Genomic DNA, 24,407 nt, shown 5'->3' on the forward strand with positions numbered 1-24,407 from the left:
AAAGCACAAAATGGAGTTTTTGAAGAAACTGGCAGCAACGCGAACGCATGGACGACGCGGCCGCATGCCTAGCGCGAAAAGGCAGTGACGCGAACGCGTGACTGACGCGGACGTGTGCCTTGAGCAGAACACAGATGACGCGTACGCGTGACCGAAGCGAACGCGTGACAAGGAAAACTCCCAGATGACGTGACCGCGTGACCCACGCGAATGCGTGACAGACGCCACGCACCAGAAACTGCAGAAAATGCTCCCAACGATTTTTGAAACCCTTTTTGGCCCAGATCCAAGTACAGAAAGCATAGATTAGAGGTTATAAAGTGGAGGAATGCATCCATTCATAGGGAGGCCTTCAATTATTCACTTTTCATAGTTTAGATGTAGTTTTTAGAGGGAGAGGTTCTCTCCTCTCTCTTAGGTTTTAGGATTAGGATTCCTCTTAAAGGATTTAGGATTTCAACTCTTCATCAGGTTCAATATTTCTTTTAATTTATATCTCTCTTTTATTTTCGGATACTTTAATGCTCTCATTTAATTACTTATGTTGCCAAATTGGCTTATGAACTCTTTATGTTTAGATTGATTTTCTCTTATTAATGCAATTGAGGCATTTCAGATTTATGATTCTTGTTTAGCTTTTTATATTCTTGGCTTTAATTGATTAACTGGAGGCTCTTGAGTTATCAACTTATCGTGATTGATTGTTATGTCGGCTAATTGACTGGTATTCCACTAACTCTAGTCTTTCCTTAGGAGTTGGCTAGGACTTGGGAATCTAACTAATTAGTTCACTTGACTTTCCCTTGCTTTCGCAAAGGTTAACTAAGGGGGATTAACTTCAATTCTCATAGGAGTAACTAGGATAGGACTTCCGAATTTTCATACCTTGCCAAGAGTTTATTTTACAGTTATTTATTTATTTTACTTGTCATTTAAATTACTTGTTCCTTACTTTCAAAACCCCAATTTACAAAACTCATAACCAATAATAAGAACACCTCCCTGCAGTTCCTTGAGAAGACGACCCGAGGTTTAAAGACTTCGGTTATCAATTTTAAAGGGGTTTGTTACTTGTGACAACCAAAACATTTGTACGAAAGGATTTTCTGTTGGTTTAGAAGCTATACTTACAACGCGATCATATTTTTATATTTCTTTACCGATAGAAAAACCAAACGTCACATTCATATACATAGGTTGCATTGCATTGCATTGCATGAGTCTTACTTTTCCCTACTCATTTGTTTTATCTCCTTACACTAAGCATGAGGACATGCTAATGTTTAAGTGTGGGGAGGTTGATAAACCACTATTTTATGGTTCATCTTGTGTTTAATTGAGTGGTTTCATCAAGTCTTCACCCACTTATTCATACTAATTGCATGATTTTACATTTTCCTTCCTAGTATTGTTTTATGGTTGAAAACTTGCTTCCTAGAAACCTTTAATTAGTATATTTTAATTCTCCCATATACTATTCGATGCCGTGATCCGTGTGCTAAGTGTTTCAGGCTTTATATGGCAGGAATGGCTTAGAGAATGGAGAAGAAGCTTGCAAAAATGGAAGGAACACAAGAAACTAAAGAAGGTGATGAGCGAACACTGACGTATGCGCATGGCTCACGCGAACGCGTGAAATAGAGAAAAATACAGCGACGCTTACGCATGCCTGACGCGAACACATGGATTGGAGTCTGCATGAATGACGCGAACGCGTGAATGACGCGTACGCGTGACAAGGAAAATTGCTGAATGACGCGAACGCGTGAACGACGCGCTCGCGTGACAAGGAAAATCCCTGAATGACGCGAACGCGTGGACAACGCGTACGCGTGGACGACGCGTACACGTGACCTGCGCGATCTGCATAATTAACAGAAAATGCTGGGGGCGATTTTGGGCCGCGTTTTGACCAAGTTTTCGGCCCATAAACACAGAATAAAGCCAGGGAACATGCAGAGACTCAACACACCTCTTTACGTAACTTGACACAACTCCACATATTCTCATTAGGGTAGTTTTAGATTTTTAGATCTGAATTTAGAGAGGATTACTTCCCCTCTAGGTTCTCTTTACATTCATATTTAATTAGCTTATGCTTTTGGATATTGAAGAAATCATTACCTCCGTTGAAGACATCATTCTAGTTTGTTTACTTTGTCTCTCAGAGCTCCTCACCCCCAACAATGGAGTTTAGAGACTCATGCCATCAAAGAGTACAAAGTTCAGATCTAAAATGTTATGAGGTACGAAATAGACCTCTAAAAGTTGTTTAAATACTAAACTAGTAACCTAGGTTTACAGAAAATGAACAAACTATGATAGATGGTTCAGAAATCCACTTCTGGGGCCCACTTGGTGTGTGCTGGGACTAAGACTTAAGCTTCTCACATGCCTAGGCTGTTTTTGGAGTTGAACGCTAGGTTGTAACCTGTTTCTGGCGTTCAACTCCCATTTGTAACCTGTTTCTGGCGTTTGACGCCAGACTGCAACATGGAACTGGCGTTGAATGCCAGTTTACGTCATCTATCCTTGAGCAAAGTATGGATTATTATATATATCTGGAAAGCCCTGGATGTCTACTTTCCAACGCAATTAAGAGCGCACCATTTGGAGTTTTGTAGCTCCAGAAAATCCATTTTAAGTGCAGGAAAGTCAGAATCCAACAGCATTAGCAGTCCTTTTTCAGCCTGAATCAGATTTTTGCTCAGCTCCCTCAATTTCAGCCAGAAAATACTTGAAATTATAGAAAAACACACAAACTCATAGTAAAGTCCAGAAATATGATTTTTATTTAAAAACTAATAAAAATATAATAAAAACTAACTAAATCATACTAAAAACATACTAAAAACAATGCCAAAAAGCGTATAAATTATCCGCTCATCACAACACCAAACTTAAATTGTTGCTTGTCCCCAAGCAACTAAAAACAAATTAGGATAAAAAGAAGAGAATATACAACGAATTCTAAAAACATCTATGAAGATCAGTCTTAATTTAGATGAGCGGGGCTATTAGCTTTTTGCTTCTGAACAGTTTTGGCATCTCACTTTATCCTTTGAAGTTCAGAATGATTGGCATCTATAGGAACTCAGAATTCAGATAGTGTTATTGATTCTCCTAGTTCAGTATGTTGATTCTTGAACACAGCTACTGTATGAGTCTTGGCCGTGGCCCTAAGCACTCTATTTTCCAGTATTACCACCGGATACATACATGCCACAAACACATAACTGGGTGAACCTTTTCAAATTGTGACTCAGCTTTGCTAAAGTCCCCAATTAGAGGTATCCAGGGTTCTTAAGCACACTCTGTTTTTACTTTAGACCTCGACTTTAACCGCTCAGTCTCAAGTTTTCACTTGACACCTTCACGCCACAAGCACATGGTTAGGGACAGCTTGGTTTAGCCGCTTAGGCCAGGATTTTATACCTTTAGGCCCTCCTATCCACTGATGCTCAAAGCCTTGGATCCTTTTTATTACCCTTGCCTTTTGGTTTTAAGGGCTATTGGCTTTTTGCTCTTGCCTTTTAGTTTAAAGAGCTTTTGGCTTTTTCTGCTTACTTTTTCTTTTTCTTGCTCTCTTTTTTTTTCGCATTTTTTCTGCAAGCTTTGTTCTTCACTACTTTTTCTTGCTTCAAGAATCATTTTTATGATTTTTTAGATTATCAAATAAAATTTCTCCTTTTTCATCATTCTTTCAAGAGGCAACAATTTTAACATTCATAAACAACAACTTCAAAAGACATATGCACTGTTCAAGCATTCATTCAGAAAATAGAAAGTATTGCCACCACATCAAAATAATTAAACTATTTAAAATTCAAAATTCATGTACTTCTTTTTCTTTTTCAGAAAACATTTTTCATTTAAGAAAGTTGATGGATTCATAGGACATTCATATCTTTAAGACATAGATACTTAGATACTAGAGATCATATAGTAAAGACACAATTATAAATAAAACATAAAGCATAATAAATGAAAAACAGGAAAATAAGAACAAGGAGATTAAGGAACGGGTCCACCTTAGTGAGGGTGGCTCTTCCTCTTCTTGAAGAACCAATGGTGCTCTTGAGCTCCTCTATGTCTCTTCCTTGTCTTTGTTGCTCCTAATAGTTTTGTGGAGGGAAATGCATCCCTTGAGGCATTAGTGGTTATGGAAAAACAAAAAAAGTAATGCTTTTTCCACACCAAACTTAAAATGTTTGCTCGTCCTCGAGCAAAAGAAAGAAAGTAGTAGAAGAAGAAGAAAATAGATGAGATGGAGAGGTGTGAGTGGTTTGAATTTGAGTAGGTGGGTGTAGGTGGGTTGTATGATGGTTTGGAGGAGTAACGGAGGTGATTGGTGGAGGTTAATTTGGGGAAGAGTGTTATGGAAAGGTGTAATAAGGAGAGAAGAAGAGGTGGGGATCCTGTGGGGTCCACAGATCCAGTGGGGTTAAGGACTTAACATCCCTACTCCAATTAGGCATGTAAAATGCCCTTGCTGTGCAATCCTGGCGTTTAACGCTAGACTGCTGCCTATTTCTGGCGTTAAACGCCCAAATGTAGCTTGTTTCTGGCATTTAACGCCAGGTACATGCTTGTTTCTGGCATTAAACGCCAGCTTGGTGCCTGTTTCTGGCGTTAAACGCCAGACAGATGCTTGTCTCTGGCGTTTAAAGGACAGAATACTCCTCCTCCAGGGTGTGCTATTTTCGTTGCTGTTTTTCATTCTATTTTTGATTTTTCAGTAGTTTTTGTGACTTCACATGATCATCAACCTTAAGAAGACATAAAATAGCAATAGAAAATAAAGAGATATAGTTGAATAACATTGGGTTGCCTCCCAATAAACGCTTCTTTATTGTCTTTAGCTGGACCTTGTTGAGCTTTTAATCTAGCCTCAGCCTTGAGCACTCTTGCTCAACATTGCCTTCAAGATAATGCTTGATTCTTTGTTTATTAACAATGAACTTCTTATCAGAATCAATGTCTTGAAGCTCCACATAACCATATGGTGACACACTTGTAATCACATATGGTCCCCTCCACCGGGATTTCAGTTTCTCGGGGAATAGCCTGAGCCTAAAGTTAAACAACAGAACCTTTTGTCCTGGTTCAAAGACTCTAGATGACAGCTTTCTGTCATGCCACCTTTTTTATTTCTCTTTATAAAGCTTGGCATTTTCGAAGGCAGTGAGTCTGAATTCCTCTAGCTCATTCAGCTGGAGCAATCTTTTTTCTCTAGCTAATTTGATCTAAACTTGTCAATGGCATAAACCAATGCAAGCAATTCTTTTTCTGTGGTTGTGTAATTTTTCTGGGCATCATTTAAAACACGGCTAGCATAATAAATGACATGCAGAAGCTTGTTATGCCTCTGCCCCAATACTGCACCAATGGCATGATCACTGGCATCACACATTAATTCGAATGGTAATGTCCAGTCTGGTGCAGAAATAACTGGTGCTGTGACCAGCTTAGCTTTCAGAGTTTCAAACTTCTACAGACACTCTGTGTCAAACACAAATGGCGTGTCAGCAGCTAGCAGATTGCTCAGAGGTTTTGCGATTTTTGAAAAATCCTTTATAAACCTCCTATAGAATCCTGCATGCCCCAAAAAGTTTCTGATTGCCTTAACATTGGCAGGTGGTGGTAATTTTTCAATTACCTCTACTTTAGCTTGATCCACCTCTATTTCTTTGTTCAAAATCTTATGCCCAAGGACAATCCCTTCAGTCACCATAAAGTGACATTTTTCCCAGTTTAAAACCAGGTTAGTCTCTTGGCATCTTTTCAGAACCAGTGTCAGGTGATCAAGACAGGAGCTGAATGAGTCTCCATAAACTGAGAAGTCATCCATGAAGACTTCCAGAAATTTTTCCACCATATCAGAGAAAATAGAGAGCATGCATCTCTGAAAGGTTGCAGGCGTATTACACAGCCCAAATAGCATCCTTCTATAAGCAAACACTCCAGATGGACATGTGAATGCTGTTTTCTCTTGATCCTGGAGATCTACTGTAATTTGGTTGTAGCCTGAATAGCCATCCAAAAAGCAGTAATAATCATGACCTGCTAGTCTTTCTAGCATCTGGTCTATGAATGGTAAAGGAAAATCATCCTTTCTGGTGGCAGTATTGAGCCTTATGTAGTCAATACACATGCGCTACCCTGTAACTGTTCTTGTAGGAACCAGTTCATTTTTTTCATTATGAACCGCTGTCATGCCTCCCTTCTTGGGAACAACTTGAACAGGGCTCACCCAGGGGCTATCAGAAATAGGATAAATAATCCCAGCCTCTAGTAATTTGGTGACCTCTTTCTGCACCACTTCCTTCATGGCTGGATTTAGCCACCTCTGTGGTTGGACCACTGGCTTAGCATCATCCTCCAATAGGATTTTGTGCATGCATCTAGCTGGGCTTATGCCCTTAAGGTCACTTATGGACCACCCAAGAGCTGTCTTGTGTGTCCTTAGCACTTGAATTAGTTCTTTCACGCCTGATGGGTATTTAATGGAGCCATTAGCAAGTTGGAGACATATCCGGGTTGGTTTGACTTCTTCAGTTAAACCAAACTTTCTGATAGTGGATGCAGGTATTAGATTGATGCTTGCCCCAAGATCACATAAAGCTGTCTTGGTGCAATTACCCTCTAATGTGCACGGTATCAGAAAGCTCCCAGGATCCTTAAGCTTTTCTGGGAAGCTTTTCAGAATGACTGCACTACATTCTTCAGTGAGGAGAACTCTTTCAGTTTCTCTCCAATCCTTCTTATGACTCAAGATCTCTTTCATGAACTTGGCATAAGAGGGTATTTGCTCAAGTGGCTCTGCAAACTGAATCTTTATTTCAAGAGTCCTGAGATAGTCTGCAAAGCAAGCAAATTGCTTATCCTGCTCCTCTTGGCGGAGTTTTTGAGGATAAGGTATCTTGGCTTTGTATTCCTCAACCTTAGTTCCTGCAGGTTTATTTCCTATAGAGGTGGTTGGAGAAGCCTTTTTAGAGGGGTTGTTATCAGCACTTGTGTGTGTCTGATCCCTCACTGGCATTTGAATGCCAGAGTTAGAAGCTGGAGTGGCGTTGGACGCCAACTCCTTACTTGTTCCTGGCGTTTGAACGCCAGAACTGAGCTTCCATTGGGCGTTTGACGCCAACTCCTTGCTTGTTTCTGGCGTTTAAATGCCAGAGTTATTCCTCTCTGGGCTCTTACTGTCCTCAGAGGGATTTTGAACAGCAGTTTGTTCATTTCTTGGCTTCCTGCTACCTTGAAGTGAAGTATTTAATGTTTTCCCACTTCTTAATTGAACTGCTTGGCACTCTTCTTTTATTTGTTTTGATAACTGCTGTTCTGTTTGCTTCAACTGTACTTCCATATTCAGATTAGCTATTCTTGTGTCTTGTAGTATCTCCTTGAATTCGGCCAGCTATTTTGTTAGAAAGTCTAATTGTTGATTGAATTCAGTAATTTGTTCTGTAGGACTGAGTTCAGCAGTTACTGTTTTAGCCTCTTCTTTCATGGAAGATTCACTGCTTAGGTACAGATGCTGATTTCTGGCAACTGTATCAATAAGCTCTTGAGCCTCTTCAATTGTCTTTCTCATGTGTATAGATCCACCAGCTAAGTGATCTAGAGAAATTTGAGCTTTCTCTGTAAGCCTATAATAGAAGATGTCTAACTGCACCCATTCTGAAAACATTTCAGAGGGGCATTTTCTTAGCATCTCTCTATATCTCTCCCAGGCATCATAAAGAGATTCATTATCTCCTTGTTTAAAGCCTTGGATGTCCAGCCTTAGCTGTGTCATCCGTTTTGGAGGGAAGTATTGATTTAGGAATTTTTCTGACAGCTGTTTCCATGTCCTTATGCTAGCCTTAGGTTGGTTATTTAACCACCTCTTAGCTTGGTCTTTTACAGCAAATGGAAACAGTAATAATCTGTAGACATCCTGATCTACTTCCTTATCATGTATTGTGTTAGCAATCTGTAAAAACTGTGCCAGAAACTCTGTAGGTTCTTCCTGAGGAAGACCGGAATACTGGCAACTTTGCTGCACCATGATAATAAGCTGAGGATTCAACTCAAAGCTATTGACTCCAATGGAGGGTATACAGATACTACTCCCATATGAAGCAGTAGTGGGGTTGGCATATGACCCCAGAGTCCTTCTGGACTGTTCATTTCCACTTAGGTCCATGATGGAGAAAGGGAGATGATGCGGATTGCAAATAAAATATTTTTTTATATTTTTTTTGAAAACCGAAATTAAAGTAAAATAAAAGAAAAGAAAATAAATGAAAAATTAACTATAATTTCGAGAATTTGAAGAAAAATAAATAAAAGAAAATTGAAAACTAAATTAATTACTTAAAAAGATTAGAAAAAGATGTGGGTGAGGATTTTCAAAAAAATGAAGAGAGAGCGAAATTGGTTATGAAGTTTTGAAAAAGATATGTCTTAAAATTAAAGATACTTGTAAGAAAATAAAATAAAATAATAAAATAAAAGATATGAAAAAGATTTGATTTTAAGATTTGAGATTAGAAAAGATAAGATAAGCTAGGTAAGAGAAGATAAGGAATTTAAATTAAAAAGTTTTGAAATTTAAATTTTGAAATTTAAATTTTGAAATTTGAATTTTGAAATTTGAATTTTGAATTTTGGAAGTTGAAATTTAAAATTTGGAATAAGATAAGATATGATTTTGAAAAAGATATGATTTTTTTTTTGAAAAAGATTTGAATTTTGAAATTTTAAAACTAAGATAAGATAAAATAAAAATTTTAAAATAAAATCTGAATTTTTAAAAGGAAAATTCGAAAAATCAGTTAAAATAAAGGAAAAAGATATTTTTGAATTCAATGAGGAAAGAGAAAAACAATAAAAAGACAAAAAACTTAAAATTTTTAGATCTAATGCTCCTTATTTTCGAAAATTTGGAGAAAAAACACCAAGGAACACCAAACTTAAAAATTTTAAGATCAAAACACAAGGAAGACTCAAGAACACTTTGAAGACTCACAAGAACAACAAGAACATGAAGATAGAACACCAAACTTAAAATTTTTAGAAAACCAAAACAAAATTTTCGAAAACTAAAGAAAAATCAACAAGAAAACACCAAACTTAAAGTTTGGCACAAGATTTATTCAAAGAAAAATTAATTTTGAAAAAGTTTTTAAAAAAGAAGATAGCCAATTACCAAGAACATAAGCATCACGCTCTAGCCAATTGAGCTATAAATTTAAAGTGTTTTAACAAGGTATTTAATAAATAATTTTTTTTAGATACTAATAATTCAAAAATGCACAAGAAAAACAAGAAAAATCACAAAACAAGAAAAACTAAAGATCAAACAAGGAAAATAAACAAGAACAACTTGAAGATGAAGAAAGAACAAAGAACACAAATTTCGAAAATTTAAAGGAAAATAAAAACATGCAATTGACACCAAACTTAAAATATGAAACCAAACTCAAACAGAGAAATTCAATTATTAGTAAAAGATAAATAAAATTTTGAAAAAAAATTTGAAAAAGAAAATAAGGATTCTAAAATTCTAACAAGAACAATAATAAAAGACTCCAAGACAAAACACAGATTAATAAAGAAAAATAAAAATTTTGAAAGATTTTTGAAAAGAAAGTAAAAGACTCTGACCCATCCGTCCTCTCAGTGATAAAGGTCCAGGTGCGCTGTCACCGCACGGCTAATCATCTGTCGGTTCTCGATCATGTCAGAATAGGATCCATTGATCCTTTTGCGTCTGTCACTACGCCCAACACTCGCGAGTTTGAAGCTCGTCACAGTCATTCAATCCCTGAATCCTACTCGGAATACCACAGACAAGGTTTAGACTTTCCGGATTCTCAAGAATGCTGCTAATGGATTCTAGCTTATACCACGAAGATTCTGATTAAGGAATCCAAGAGATATTCATTCAATCGAAGGTACAACGGAGGTGGTTGCCAGGCACACGTTCATAGGTTGAGGATGATGATGAGTGTCACGGATCATCACATCCATCATATTGAAGTGCGAATGAACATCTTAGATAGAAACAAGCGTGTTCGAATAGAAAACAAAAATAGTTGCATTAATTCATCGAAACACAGCAGAGCTCCTCACCCCCAACAATGGAGTTTAGAGACTCATGCCGTCAAAGAGTACAAAGTTCAGATCTAAAATGTCATGAGGTACGAAATAGACCTCTAAAAGTTGTTTAAATACTAAACTAGTAACCTAGGTTTACAGAAAATGAACAAACTATGATAGATGGTGCAGAAATCCACTTCTGGGGCCCACTTGGTGTGTGCTGGGGCTGAGACTTAAGCTTCTCACGTGCCTAGGCTGTTTCTGGAGTTGAACGCCAGGTTGTAACCTGTTTCTGGCGTTCAACTCCCATTTGTAACCTGTTTCTGGCGTTTGACGCCAGACTGCAACATGGAACTGGCGTTTAACGCCAGTTTACGTCGTCTATCCTTGAGCAAAATATGGACTATTATATATTGCTGGAAAGCCCTGGATGTCCACTTTCCCAAGCAATTAAGAGAGCACCATTTGGAGTTCTGTAGCTCCAGAAAATCCATTTTGAGTACAGGAAGGTCAAAATCCAACAGCATCAGCAGTCCTTTTTCAGCCTGAATCAGATTTTTGCTCAGCTCCCTCAATTTCAGCCAGAAAATACCTGAAATTACAGGAAAACACACAAACTCATAGTAAAGTCCATAAATGTGATTTTTATTTAAAAACTAATAAAAATATAATAAAAACTAACTAAATCATACTAAAAACATACTAAAAACAATGGCAAAAAGCGTATAAATTATCCGCTCATCAGTCTCTTACTCTTCCATATCCTTATTTATTTTATTTAGAGTTCTAATTGGATTATTTTCATGGATTGTTGATAAAGAGGATTACTTTTATTTTTTAATTAATTCAATCTCTATTTTATTTTAATTAATTTATTATGTCTTCTTATATTTTTCTGAGTATTATATCCATGTCAATGGAGTAGACTCCATACTTGACATGGGGGTTGATTTAAAGGAGACACTTGAATTGGAAGGCTTAAGTGTTGATTAATTTGGAAATTGTTGGCTAGTTCTGTATTTATTAACGCTAGACCTTCCCAAGGGAGAGGACTAGGATTTGCGAATAAGGGTTAGCTCAATTACTTGACTTTCCTTTATTTAGTAAGGGTTAACTAAGTGAAACAACAACCTTTTTAATACTGCACTTAAGAGATCCCAACAAGGATAGAACTTCCAATTAATCATTCCCCCAGTCAAGGCTTTTTATTTAGAATATCAATAATTATTCTTAGTTTATTTTTATTGCTTAAATCTACAATTATTTAATTGCTCATTATTCAACTCTCAAAAGTCTCAGAAAATTCCTAATTAATAAAATAGCATACTTTCTCGCAACTCGTTGGGAGACGACCTGGGATTTATACTCCCAGTATTTTTCTATTCTAAAATTTTTGTGACACTCTTTTTAAATTGGTGAGGCGAATTTTAGCTGGTTTAGAGCTATACTTGCAACGCTGTTCTATGATATTTTAATCTCCTAATTGGCCTAACTTCTGCCACGCACCAATGATTCATTCAATGGCCGCCGTATGTGATTAAGTCATGTCCTCTTATCAAGTTAATCTCTTCTCTCTCCATAGCATTTGATGAGCGGATAATTTATACGCTTTTTGGCATTGTTTTTACATAGTTTTTAGTATAGTTTAGTTAGTTTTTAGTATATTTTTATTAGTTTTTAAATAAAAATTACATTTCTGGACTTTACTATGAGTTTGTGTATTTTTCTGTGATTTCAGGTAATTTCTGGCTGAAATTGAGGGACTTGAGCAAAAATCATATTCAGAGGCTGAAGAAGGATTGCAGATGCTGTTGGATTCTGACCTCCCTGCACTCGAAGTGAATTTTATGGAGCTACAGAACTCAAAATGGCGCGCTCTCAATTGCGTTGGAAAGTAGACATCCAGGGCTTTCCAGAAATATATAATAGTCCATACTTTGCCCAAGTTTAGATGACGCAAACTGGCGTTCAACGCCAGCTCTCTGCGCTATTCTGGAGTCAAACGCCAGAAACAGGTTGCAAAGCAGAGTTAAACGCCAGAAACACGTTACAAACTGGCATTTAACTCCAGAAAGAGTCTTTACACATGAAATCTTAATGCTCAGCCCAAGCACACACCAAGTAAGCCCGGGAGTGGATTTCTGCATCATTTACTTATTTCTGTAAACCCTATTAACTAGTGTAGTATAAATAGGACTTTTTACTATTGTATTTACATCTTTAGTTTTAATCTTTGGATTGTCTTTTGATCCTTTGATCATGTTTTGGGGGCTGGCCATTCGGCCATGCGTAGACTTTGTTCTTAAGTATTTTCAACGGTAGAGTTTCTACACACCATAGATTAAGGTGTGGAGCTCTGCTGTTCCTTGAGTATTAATGCAAAGTACTACTGTTTTTCTATTCAATTCAAGCTTATTCCTATTCTAAGATATTCATTCGCACCCAAGAACATGATGAATGTGATGATTATGTGACGCTCACCACCATTCTCACCTATGAATGCGTGCCTAACAACCACTTCCGTTCTACATGAAGACGAGACAGAATGAGTATCTCTTAGATATCTAATACAGGAGACCAAGTCCGAGATATTAGAGTCTTCATGGTATAAGTTAGAACCCATGGATGGCCATTCCTGAGATCCGCAAAGTCTAAACCTTGTCTGTGGTATTCCAAGTAGGATCTGGGAAGCGATGGTTGTGACGAGCTTCAAACTCGCGAGTGTTGGGCGTAGTGACAGATGCAAAAGGATAGTAAATCCTATTCCAGTATGATCGAGAACCAGCAGATGATTAGCCATGCAGTGACAGCGCATTGGACCATTTTCACAGAGAGGACAGGATGTAGCCATTGACAACGGTGATGCCCAACATACAGCTTGCCATGAAAAGGAGTGGGAATGATTGGATGAAGACAGCAGGAAAGCAGAGGTTCAGGAGGAACGAAAGCATCTCTATACGCTTATCTGAAATTCTCACCAATGAATTACATAAGTATCTCTATCCTAGTTTATATTTTAATTATGTTTTAATTATCAATTCTCTATAACCATTTGAATCCGCCTGACTGAGATTTACAAAGTGACCATAGCTTGCTTCAAGCCGACAGTCCCCGTGGGATCGACCCTTACTCACGTAAGGTTTATTACTTAGACGACCCAATGCACTTGCTGGTTAGTTGTGCAAAGTTGTGACAAAGTGTGATTCACGTTTGAGAGCACCAAGTCTTTGGCGCCATTGTTGATGATCACAATTTCGTGCACCAAGTTTTTGGCGCCGTTGCCGGGGATTGTTCGAGTTTGAACAACTAACGGTTCATCTTGTTGCTCAGATTAGGTAATTTTATTTTATTTTTAAGCTTTTTATTTCTTATTTTCGAAAATAATACAAAAAAAAACTTTCTTCTTTTTTGTTTTTCCCAAAATAATTTTCAAAAATACCAAAATTTTTTTTATAAAATCATAAAAACCAAAATTTTGTGTTTCTTGTTTAAGTCTTGTGTCAATTTTTAGGTTTGGTGTCAATTGCATCTTTTTAATTTCATAAAAATTTTTGAAAATCCATGCATTGCATTCTTCATGATTTTCAAGTTGTTCTTGGTAAGTCTTCTTGTTTGATCTTTAAAATTTCTTGTTTTGTGTCTTTTCTTGTTTTTCATATGCATTTTCAATTTGTTAGTGTCTAAAGTTTGAAAATTTCTAAGTTTGGTGTCTAGCATGTTCTTCTTTTCTTCAAAATTTTCAAAAATAAGTTCTTGGTGTTCATCTTGATATTCAAAGTGTTCTTGGTGTTCATCTTGACACTCATAGTGTTCTTGCATGCATCTTTTATTTTAATCCAATGTTTTCATGTTTTGCATCAATTTTATGTTTTTCTCTTTCTTCATTAAAATTCAAAAATAAAAAAAATATCTTTCCCCTTTTCACTCATAAAATTCGAAAATTTGAGTTGACTTTTTCAAAATTTTTTAAAATCTATTTGTTTTCTGAGTCAAATCAAATTTTCAATTTAAAAAATTCTATCTTTTTCAAATCTTTTTCAAAAGTCAAATCTTTTTCATTTCTCTTTCATAATTTTTGAAAATTTCAAATTGATTTTCAAAAATCTTTTTCTGATTTTTATTTCATATTTTCAAAATTAATGCTAACAATTAATGTGATTGATTCAAAAATTTTAAGTTTGTTACTTGCCTAGTAAGAAAGGTTCAATCTTCAATTTAAAAATCCTATCTTTTTGTTTCTTGTTAGTCAAGTAATCGACTTTAATTTTCAAAATCAAATCTTTTTAATTTTTTTTCAAATCTTTTTCAAAATAAGTTTCGATCACATCTTTTTCAAAATTAATTTCAAAATCTTTTCTAACTTGTTTTCTAACTTCTTATCTTTTCAAAATTGATTTTCAAATCTTTTTCAATTAATCTTATCTTTTTGTTTGATTCATATCTTTTTCAAAACTACCTAACTAACTCTCCTTTTCTAATTTTCGAAAATCCCTTCCCTCTTTTTCAAAATTTCTTTTTTTATTAACTAATTATTTTAAATTTTAATTTAATTTAATTTTTCTTCTTTTTTATTTTCGAATTTTAATTTTAAATTTAAATTAAAAACAAAAATATTTTTCTTTTCTTTACAAATGATTTTCGAAAATTCTTCTCCCTCATCTCTTTCTAATTATTTATTTATTTACTAACACTTCTCTTCATCTAAGAATTCGAACCTACTCCTCTCCCCTATGTTTGAATTCTTATCTTTTCCTTCTTCTATTCTTATCTTCTTCTACTCACATAAAGGAATCTCTATACTGTGACATAGAGGATTCCATATTTTCTTTTCTGTTTTCTTCTTTTTCATATGAGCAGGAACAAGGATAAGAACATTCTTGTTGAGGCTGATCCTGAACCTGAAAGGACTCTGAAGAGGAAGCTAAGGGAAGCCAAAGCACAACTCTCTAGAGAAAATCTGACAGAAATTTTTGAAAAAGAAGGACACATGGCCGTAAATAATAACAATGCAAGGAAGATGCTTGATGACTTTACTGCACCAAATTCCAACTTATATGGAAGAAGCATCTCAATCCCTGCCATTGGAGCAAACAATTTTGAGCTAAAGCCTCAATTAGTTTCTCTGATGCAACAGAACTGCAAGTTTCATGGACTTCCATCAGAAGATCCTTTTCAGTTCTTAACTGAATTCTTGCAGATCTGTGATACTGTTAAGACCAATGGGGTTGATCACGAGGTCTACAAGCTTATGCTTTTCCCGTTTTCTATAAGAGACAGAGCTAGAATATGGTTGGACTCTCAACCTAAGGATAGCCTAAACTCTTGGGATAAGCTGGTCACGGCTTTCTTAGCCAAGTTCTTTCCTCCTCAAAAGCTTAGCAAGCTTAGAGTGGATGTTCAAACCTTCAAACAGAAGGAAGGTGAATCCCTCTATGAAGCTTGGGAGAGATACAAGGAACTGACAAAAAAGTGTCCTTCTGACATGCTTTCAGAATGGACCATCCTGGATATATTCTATGATGGTCTGTCTGAATTATCAAAGATGTCATTGGACCATTCTGCAGGAGGATCCATTCACCTAAAGAAAACGCCTGCAGAAGCTCAGGAACTCATTGACATGGTTGCAAATAACCAGTTCATGTACACTTCTGAAAGGAATCCTATGAGTAATGGGACACCTCAAAGGAAGAAAGTTCTTGAAATTGATACTCTGACTGCCATATTGGCTCAAATATTGACTCAGCAAGTCAATATAATTTCTCAGAGTCTGAATAGAATGCAAGCTGCATCCAACATTACTCAAGAGGCATCTTCTGTAGAAGAAGCTTATGATCCTGAGAACCCTGCAATAGCAAAGGTGAATTACATGGGTGAACCCTATGGAAACACCTATAATCCCTCATGGAGAAATCATCCAAATTTCTCATGGAAAGATCAACAAAAGCCTCAACAAGGCTTTAATAATGGTGTAAGTTTCATGAATGAAACAAGGTCCTCCATTAGAAATTTGGAGGCACAAGTGGGCCAGCTGAGTAAAAGAGTCACTAAAACTCCTCCTAGTACTCTCCCAAGCAATATAGAAGAAAATCCAAAGAGAGAGTGCAAGGCCATTGATTTGACCATCATGGCCGAACCTACAAGGGAGGAGGAGGACGTGAATCCCAGTGAGGAAGACCTCCTGGGACGTTCAGTGACCAATAAGGAGTTTTTCTTTGAGGAACCAAAGGAATCTGAGGCTCATCTAGAGACCATAGAGATTCCATTGAACCTCCTTCTGCCCTTCATGAGCTCTGATGAGTGTTCATCCTCTGAAGAGGATGAAGACCTTACTGAAGAGCAAGTTGCTAAGTACCTTGGTGCAATCATGAAGCTGAATGCCAAATTATTTGGTAATGAGACTTGTGAAGATGAACCTCCCTTGCTCACCAATGAACTGAATGCATTGGATAGGCAGAAATTACCTCAAAAGAAACAGGATCCTAGTAAATTCCTAATTCCCTATAACATAGGTACCATGACCTTTGAGAAGGCTCTGTGCGACCTGGGGTCAGGAATAAACTTAATGCCACTCTCTGTAATGGAGAAACTTGGGATCTTTGAGGTGCAAGCTGCCAGAATCTCATTAGAGATTACAGACAACTCAAGAAAACAGGCTTATGGACTAGTAGAGGACGTGTTAGTAAAGGTTGAAGGCCTTTACATCCCTGCTGATTTCATAATCCTAGACACTGGGAAGGATGAGGATGAATCCATCATCCTTGGAAGACCCTTCTTAGCCACAGCAAGAGCTGTGATTGATGTGGACAGAGAAGAATTGATCCTTCAACTGAATGAGGACATCCTTGTGTTTAAAACTCAAGGATCTCCTTCTGTTACCATGAAGAGGAAGCATGAAAAGCTTCTCTCACTGCAGAGTCAACCAAAGCCCCCACAGTCAAACTCTAAGTTTGGTGTTGGGAGGTCCCAATAATGCTCTGAACATCTGTGAGGCTCCATGAGTGCTCACTGTCAAGCTATTGACATTAAAGAAGTGCTTGTTGGGAGGCAACCCAATGTTATTTAATTATATCTATTTTATTTTTTTTATTTCTATTTTGTGTTTTATTAGGTTGATGATCATGTGGAGTCACAAAAACTACAAAAAAAATTCAAAAATAAAATGAAAAACAGCATAAAAAATAGCACACCCTGGAGGAGGAGCATTCTGGCATTTAAACGCCAGAAACAAGCATCTTTCTAGTGTTTAACGCCAGAAACAAGCACCAAGCTGGTGTTTAACGCCAGAAACAAGCATTTACCTGGCGTTAAACGCCAGAAACAGGCTACTTTTGGGTGTTTAACGCCAAAAACAGGCAGCAGTCTGGCGTTAAACGCCAGGATTGCACAGCAAGGGTGTTTTGCACACCTAAATAGAGCAGGGATGTTAAGTCCTTGACCCCTCTGGATCTGTAGACCCCACAGGATCCCCACCTACCACACCTCTTCTTCTCTCCTCTTCACACCTTTTCATAATACTCTTCCCCAAAATAACCTCCACCAATCACCTCCATTACTCCTCCAAAACCTTCATACAACCCACCTACACCCACCCACTCAAATTCAAACCATCACTCCTTCCTTTTCACACATCATAACCACCTAAAACCCCCTTGGCCGAACCACTTACACCTCTCCATCTCATCTATTTTCTTCTTCTTCTACTTCCTCTTCTCTTCTTTTGCTCGAGGACGAGCAAACCTTCTAAGTTTGGTGTGGTAAAAGCGTTGCTTTTTGGTTTTCCATAACCATTTATGACACCTAAGGCCAGAGAAACCTCTAGAAAGAGGAAAGGGAAGGCAAAAGCTTCCATCTCTGAGTCATGGGAGATGGAGAGATCCATCTCAAAAGTCCATCACTAAGAAAAGGATGGAGCAAACAAGAGATCATGGACCTCAACAAGAGTATGAGGAAATTCCTCACCATGAAATTCCTGAGATGCCTCAGGGGATGCACTTCCCTCCACAAAAGTATTGGGAGCAAATCAACACCTCCCTAGGAGAATTAAGCTCCAACATGGGACAACTAAGGATGGAGCACCAAGAGCACTCCATCATTCTCCATGAGATTAGAGAAGATCAAAGAGCTATAAGGGAGGAGCAACAAAGGCAAGGAAGAGACATAGAGTAGCTCAAGAGCACCACTGGTTCTTCAAGAAGAGGAAGACGCCACCCTCACTAAGGTGGACCCGTTCCTTAATCTCCTTGTTCTTATTTTCCTGTTTTTCGTTTACTATGCTTTATGTTTATTTATGTTTGTGTCTTATTACATGATCACTAGTGTCTAAGTGTCTATGCCTTAAAGTTATGAATGTCCTATGAATCCATCACATTTCTTAAATGAAAAATGTTCCAAAAATAAAAGAACAAGAAGTACATGATTTCAAATTCATCCTTGAAATTAGTTTAATTATTTTGATGTGGTGACAATACTTTTTGTTTTCTGAATGAATGCTTGAACAGTGCATATGTCTTTTGATATTGTTGTTTATGAATGTTAAATATGTTGGCTCTTGAAAGAATGATGAAAAGGAGACATGTTATTTGATAATCTGAAAAATCATAAAAATGATTCTTGAAGCAAGAAAAAGCAGTGAATACAAAAGCTTGCGAAAAAAAAGAGAAAAAGAAAAAGAAAAAGCAAGCAGAAAAAGCCAAAAGCTCTTTAAACCAAAAGTCAAGAGCAAAAAGCCAATAGCCCTTAAAACCAAAAGGCATGGGTAATAAAAGGATCCAAGGCTTTGAGCATCAGTGGATAGGAGGGCCTAAAGGAATAAAATCCTGGTCTAAGCGGCTAAACCGAGCTGTCCCTAACCATGTGCTTGTGGCGTGAAGGTGTCAAGTGAAAACTTGAGATTGAGCGGTTAAAGTCGAGGTCCAAAGCAAAAAGAAGAGTGTGCATAAGAACCCTGGACACCTCTAATTGGGGACTTTAGCAAAGCTGAGTCACAATCAGAAAAGGTTCACCCAGTTATGTGTCTGTGACATTTATGTATCCGGTGGTAATACTGGAAAACAAAGTGCTTAGGACCACGGCCAAGACTCATAAGGTAGCTGTGTTCAAGAATCAACATACTGAACTAGGAGAATCAATAACATTATCTGAACTCTGAGTTCCTATAGATGCCAATCTTTCTGAACTTCAATGGATAAAGTGAGATGCCAAAACTATTCAAGAGGCAAAAAGCTACTAATCCCGCTCATCTGATTGGAGCTAAGTTTCAATGATATTTTGGAATTTATAGTATATTCTCTTCTTTTTATCCTATTTTATTTTCAGTTTCTTGGGGACAAGCAACAATTTAAGTTTGGTGTTGTGATGAGCGGATAATTTATACGCTTTTTGGCATTGTTTTGACATAGTTTTTAGTATAATTTAGTTAGTTTTTAGTATATTTTTATTAGTTTTTAAATAAAAATCACATTTCTAGACTTTACTATGAGTTTGTGTTTTTCTGTGATTTCAGGAAATTTCTGGCTGAAATTGAGGGACTTGAGCAAAAATCAGATTCAGAGGCTGAAGAAGGACTGCAGATGCTGTTGGACTCTGACCTTCCTGCACTCGAAGTGGATTTTCTGGAGCTACAAAAATTCAAATGGCGCGCTCTCAAATGCGTTGAAAAGTAGACATCCAGGGCTTTCCAGAAATATATAATAGTCCATACTTTGCCTCATTTTAGATGATGCAAACTGGCGTTCAACGCTAGCTCTCTGCCCTATTCTGGAGTCAAACGCCAGAAACAGGTTGCAAAGTAGAGTTAAACGCCAGAAACACGTTACAAACTGGCGTTTAACTCCAAAAAGAGTCTCTACAAATTAAAGCTTAATGCTCAGCCCAAGCACACACCAAGTGGGCCCGAAAGTGGATTTTTGCATCATTTACTTATTTTTGTAGACCCTAGTAACTAGTTTAGTATAAATAGGACTTTTTACTATTATATTTACATCTTTAGTTTTAATCTTTGGATTGTCTTTTGATCCTTTGATCACGTTTTGGGGGCTGGCCATTTGGCCATGTGTAGACTTTGTTCTTATGTATTTTCAATGGTAGAGTTTCTACACACCATAGATTAAGGTGTGGAGCTCTGCTGTTCCTTGAGTATTAATGCAAAGTACTACTGTTTTTCTATTCAATTCAAGCTTATTCCTATTCTAAGATATTCATTCGCACCCAAGAACATGATGAATGTGATGATTATGTGACGCTCATCACCATTCTCACCTATGAACGCGTGCCTGACAACCACTTCCGTTCTACATGAAGACGAGACAGAATGAGTATCTCTTAGATATCTAATACAGGGGACCGAGTCTGAGATATTAGAGTTTTCATGGTATAAGTTAGAACCCATGGATGGCCATTCCTGAGATCCGGAAAGTCTAAACTTTGTCTGTGGTATTTCGAGTAGGAACTGGGAAGGGATGGCTGTGACGAGCTTCAAACTCGCGAGTGCTGGGCGTAGTGACAGACGCAAAAGGATAGTAAATCCTATTCCAGTATGATCGAGAACCGACAGATGATTAGCCATGCAGTGACAGCGCATTGGACCATTTTCACAGAGAGGACGGGATGTAGCCATTGACAACGGTGATGCCCAACATACAGCTTGCCATGAAAAGGAGTAGGAATGATTGGATGAAGATAGCAGGAAAGCAGAGGTTCAAGAGGAACGAAAGTATCTCTATACGCTTATCTGAAATTCTCACCAATGAATTACATAAATATCTCTATCCTAGTTTATATTTTAATTATGTTTTAATTATCAATTCTCTATAACCATTTGAATCCGCCTGACTGAGATTTACAAAGTGACCATAGCTTGCTTCAAGCCGACAGTCTCCGTGGGATCGTCCCTTACTCACGTAAGGTTTATTACTTGGACGACCCAGTGCACTTGCTGGTTAGTTGTGCGAAGTTGTGACAAAGTGTGATTAACGTTTGAAAGCACCAAGTCTTTGGCGCCATTGTTGATGATCACAATTTCGTGCACCAGCAGTCCACCATATCCGAGTAACTCATGTCCTCTCATCAAGTTAACTCATGGTTTCTCACTATAGCCGATGATGAAGCACTAAGCAATCCATTCTCCTTCGCGATCCTACTCAAAACACTACAGACAAGGTCAGATCTTCTGGATCAGAGAATGTTGCTTTTCTGACTCTATCCTTAGCGCCACAGAGACCTCAGTAACCCACGGTCAACGGGATCTTATGTCACATATCCAAAGTTGCCCAGGTACTCTCTTGGAATCTGCAATGCAATCACTAGCTTTAGCTCAATGCTATTCGAGTTGGGACTCGCACGGAACCCAAGTAGAACAAGGATGAATGTCATGTTTCATCTTCAATTCATAAGATGAAGAACGAGAATGCATAAGAGAATAGAATCTAGCATATTGAAATAGAAACAGTAATATTATTAATCCATGAGAATCAGGAGAGCTCCTAACCCTAACTTATGAGGTTTAGTTGCTCATAGCTTACAGAAAAATAGTGAAAGGTTCAAAAAAAGGGTGGAAGAAGATTCAAAAGTCCCTAAACATGAGTGATCTTCTTCTATATATACTAATCTAATAACTAGAGATTACAAAAATAAGATAAGCTAGACTCTTGGTGCGAAAATCCACTTCTTGGGCCCACTTGGTGAGTGTTTGGGCTGACCTTGGAATGACTCCACATGCTGGGACTCCTCTTGGGATGTTGGACGCCAGGCTTGCTCTCTTTTGGGCAGCCAAACGCCGTTTCGCTCCTTCTGGGGCGTTGAAACGCCAGACAGGGGGTCAGGTGGGCGTTTAACGCCCATTTTGGGCCATCATCTCTAAAGATAAGTATAAACCATTATATATTGCTGGAAATCCTGGGATGTTAGCTTTCCAATACCGTTAAAAGCGCGTTAATTAAACCTTTGTAGCTCCAGAAATGCTCATTTGAATGCACAGAGGTTAGAATCTGACAGCATCTGCAGTCCTTTCTCTGTCTCTGAATCAGACTTCTCCAAAACTTGCCAGAATCACCCAAAAACCACCTAAAAACATAGGAAAAACACAAAAACTCAAAGTAGCATCCAAAAAGTGATTTTTGCACTAAAAGCTACTAAAACTTAATAAAATTCAACAAAACATAACTAAAAACTCTATGAAAATAATGCCAAAAAGCGTATAAAATATCTGCTCATCAGAATACCAAACTTAAACTGTTGCTTGTCCCCAAGCAACCAAAAATAGAGTAGGATAAGGAAGAAGAGATGGAGACAATAGATCTCAGAGTTTTCAATGAAGCTCAGTTCCAATTTATGAGCGGGGCTAGTAGCCATTTACTTCTAAATAGTTTTGGCATCTCACTTTCCTTTGAAGCTCAGAAGTATTGACATCTTTAGGAACTCAGAATCCGAATGATATCATTGATTTTCTTAGTTCAGATTTTCTTGATTCTTGAACACAGCTTCTTTTCGGGGCTAGTAGCTATTTACTTCTGAATAGTTTTGGCATCTCACTTTCCTTTGAAGCTCAGAAGTATTGACATCTTTAGAAACTCAGAATCCGGATGATATCATTGAGTTTCTTAGTTCATCTTTTCGTGATTCTTGAACACATCTTCTTTTTTAGCTTGGCTGTGACCTTAAGCGATTTGTTTTCCAATATTACCACTAGATACATAAACGCCACAGGCACTTGATGCCAAGGCATCTTAGGCTAGATTGAAAAGCTTCAGGGATGATGTGAGAGCTACCTTAAGGAACCATGGTGAAAAACTCAAGAGGATGGAGTCTCAAGTAGGAGAGCTATCTCAGCAGGCCCCCAAATCAACTGCAGTGTTCCCTAGTGACACAGAAAAGAATCCAAAAGGGGAACAAAAGAGAGTGAGATGGGAAGAATGCAAGGCCATCACCATATTGAAGGAAGAAGAAGGAATAAGACCCTCAAAACAGGAGCCAGAAATCTTGAAGGAAGGTGTGGAGGAAGCTAAGCAGGAAAGTGAAACTGAGCAAGCCAAGGAACTGCAAAAAGGCACGCTGGAAATATACCAACCAAAAGCACCATTTCCTCAGAGGTTAGGAAGAAGTGAAAAGGGGAGAACCTATTCAAGGTTTTTAGAGACATTTAAGTCTCTCCATGTCAATATTCCCTTTCTTGAGATTCTCCATCAAATGCCTACACACATCAAGTATTTAAAGGAATTGTTGAGCAAGAAAAGAGTTTTGAAGGGAGGACAAACGGTAACAATGAACAAAGAATGCAGTGCTCTCATCAAGAAGGACACAGTCTCTAAGAAAACAGACCCAGGAAGTTTTCATATTCCTTGCATCATAGGAGAAACAAAAATTGACAGAGGATTCTCCCATACATAGTTGAGCTAACCACTCAAGTGCTTGAGAAGCAAGCAACTTCATCACTCTTTGCAGGAAAGGAAACAAGGATCTTAAAGCATGATTTAGCATTTAGGAGAAGAAGGAGAAATCAAATTGTTTCCTAGCAACAAAGAGAAAAAGGAATTTCACAAGGTGGTATTGTTCCTTGATAATTCTTTAAAAAGGGCAAACAAAAGCATGCTTGTTCTGGTTTAAACTGTGAATGTTGAATCTTTCTGGAATGTGAAGTATTTAGTATATCTGTCTGTTTATTGCTTTGAATAAAGTGAATGCCTAGATATTTGGATATAACTTCACCATCTTAAACAAATGCTTGCCATGCTTGTTCTGTTTCCAAAAATAAAAGAAAAGTTTGAACAAAAGTGACTTGGCTCAATTAGTAACAAATCAAGTAGAATTAAGTGGTGGTATGCATGCTTGATTGTTAAGTCACATCACTGGAAATAGAGTGTAGAATTATCATTTTTATGTAGAAATTGAAAACTGTCTATGGATCTTGATGAATAAATGTCTTTGGCCATGAAAAAGAAAGAAAAAGAAGAAGAAAAAGCCAATGAAAAAGGCAACCAAAAAGCAGAAAAATTGAGAAAATAAGCTAGGCACCAATGGTTTGAACTTCTGAGACAAATGCCTGTGGTGTTTATGTATTAAGGATATGCTTGGATGAATAGGTTCTGAGGAGTGTTTCAACACTTGGTAACTTGGGTTAACTAACCCGGGATTATCAACCAAAAGTCCATTATCAAGAGCAACCTAAATACAAAACATTTAGTCACACAAAGAGGTGCTGGGCACCAATGTCTCAAGAAGAAATGTGAACTAAAATGCCTAAAGTGGAGATGTGTAGTGCACTGATAAGAAAAAGAAAACGCCAAAGGCTTGTGCAACACATGACACTAAGCAAACAAGGAGCAAAG

General features: G+C 37.5%; 1 pseudogene; it reads right to left on the reverse strand.

The window, feature by feature from the left end:
* LOC107610980 overlaps window positions 1-24,407 on the reverse strand; it is a 174,186-nt pseudogene that overhangs the window by 82,513 nt on the left and 67,266 nt on the right.

This window comes from Arachis ipaensis, chromosome B08 (genome assembly GCF_000816755.2).
Source record: "Arachis ipaensis cultivar K30076 chromosome B08, Araip1.1, whole genome shotgun sequence".
NCBI classification, from domain to species: Eukaryota; Viridiplantae; Streptophyta; class Magnoliopsida; order Fabales; family Fabaceae; genus Arachis; species Arachis ipaensis.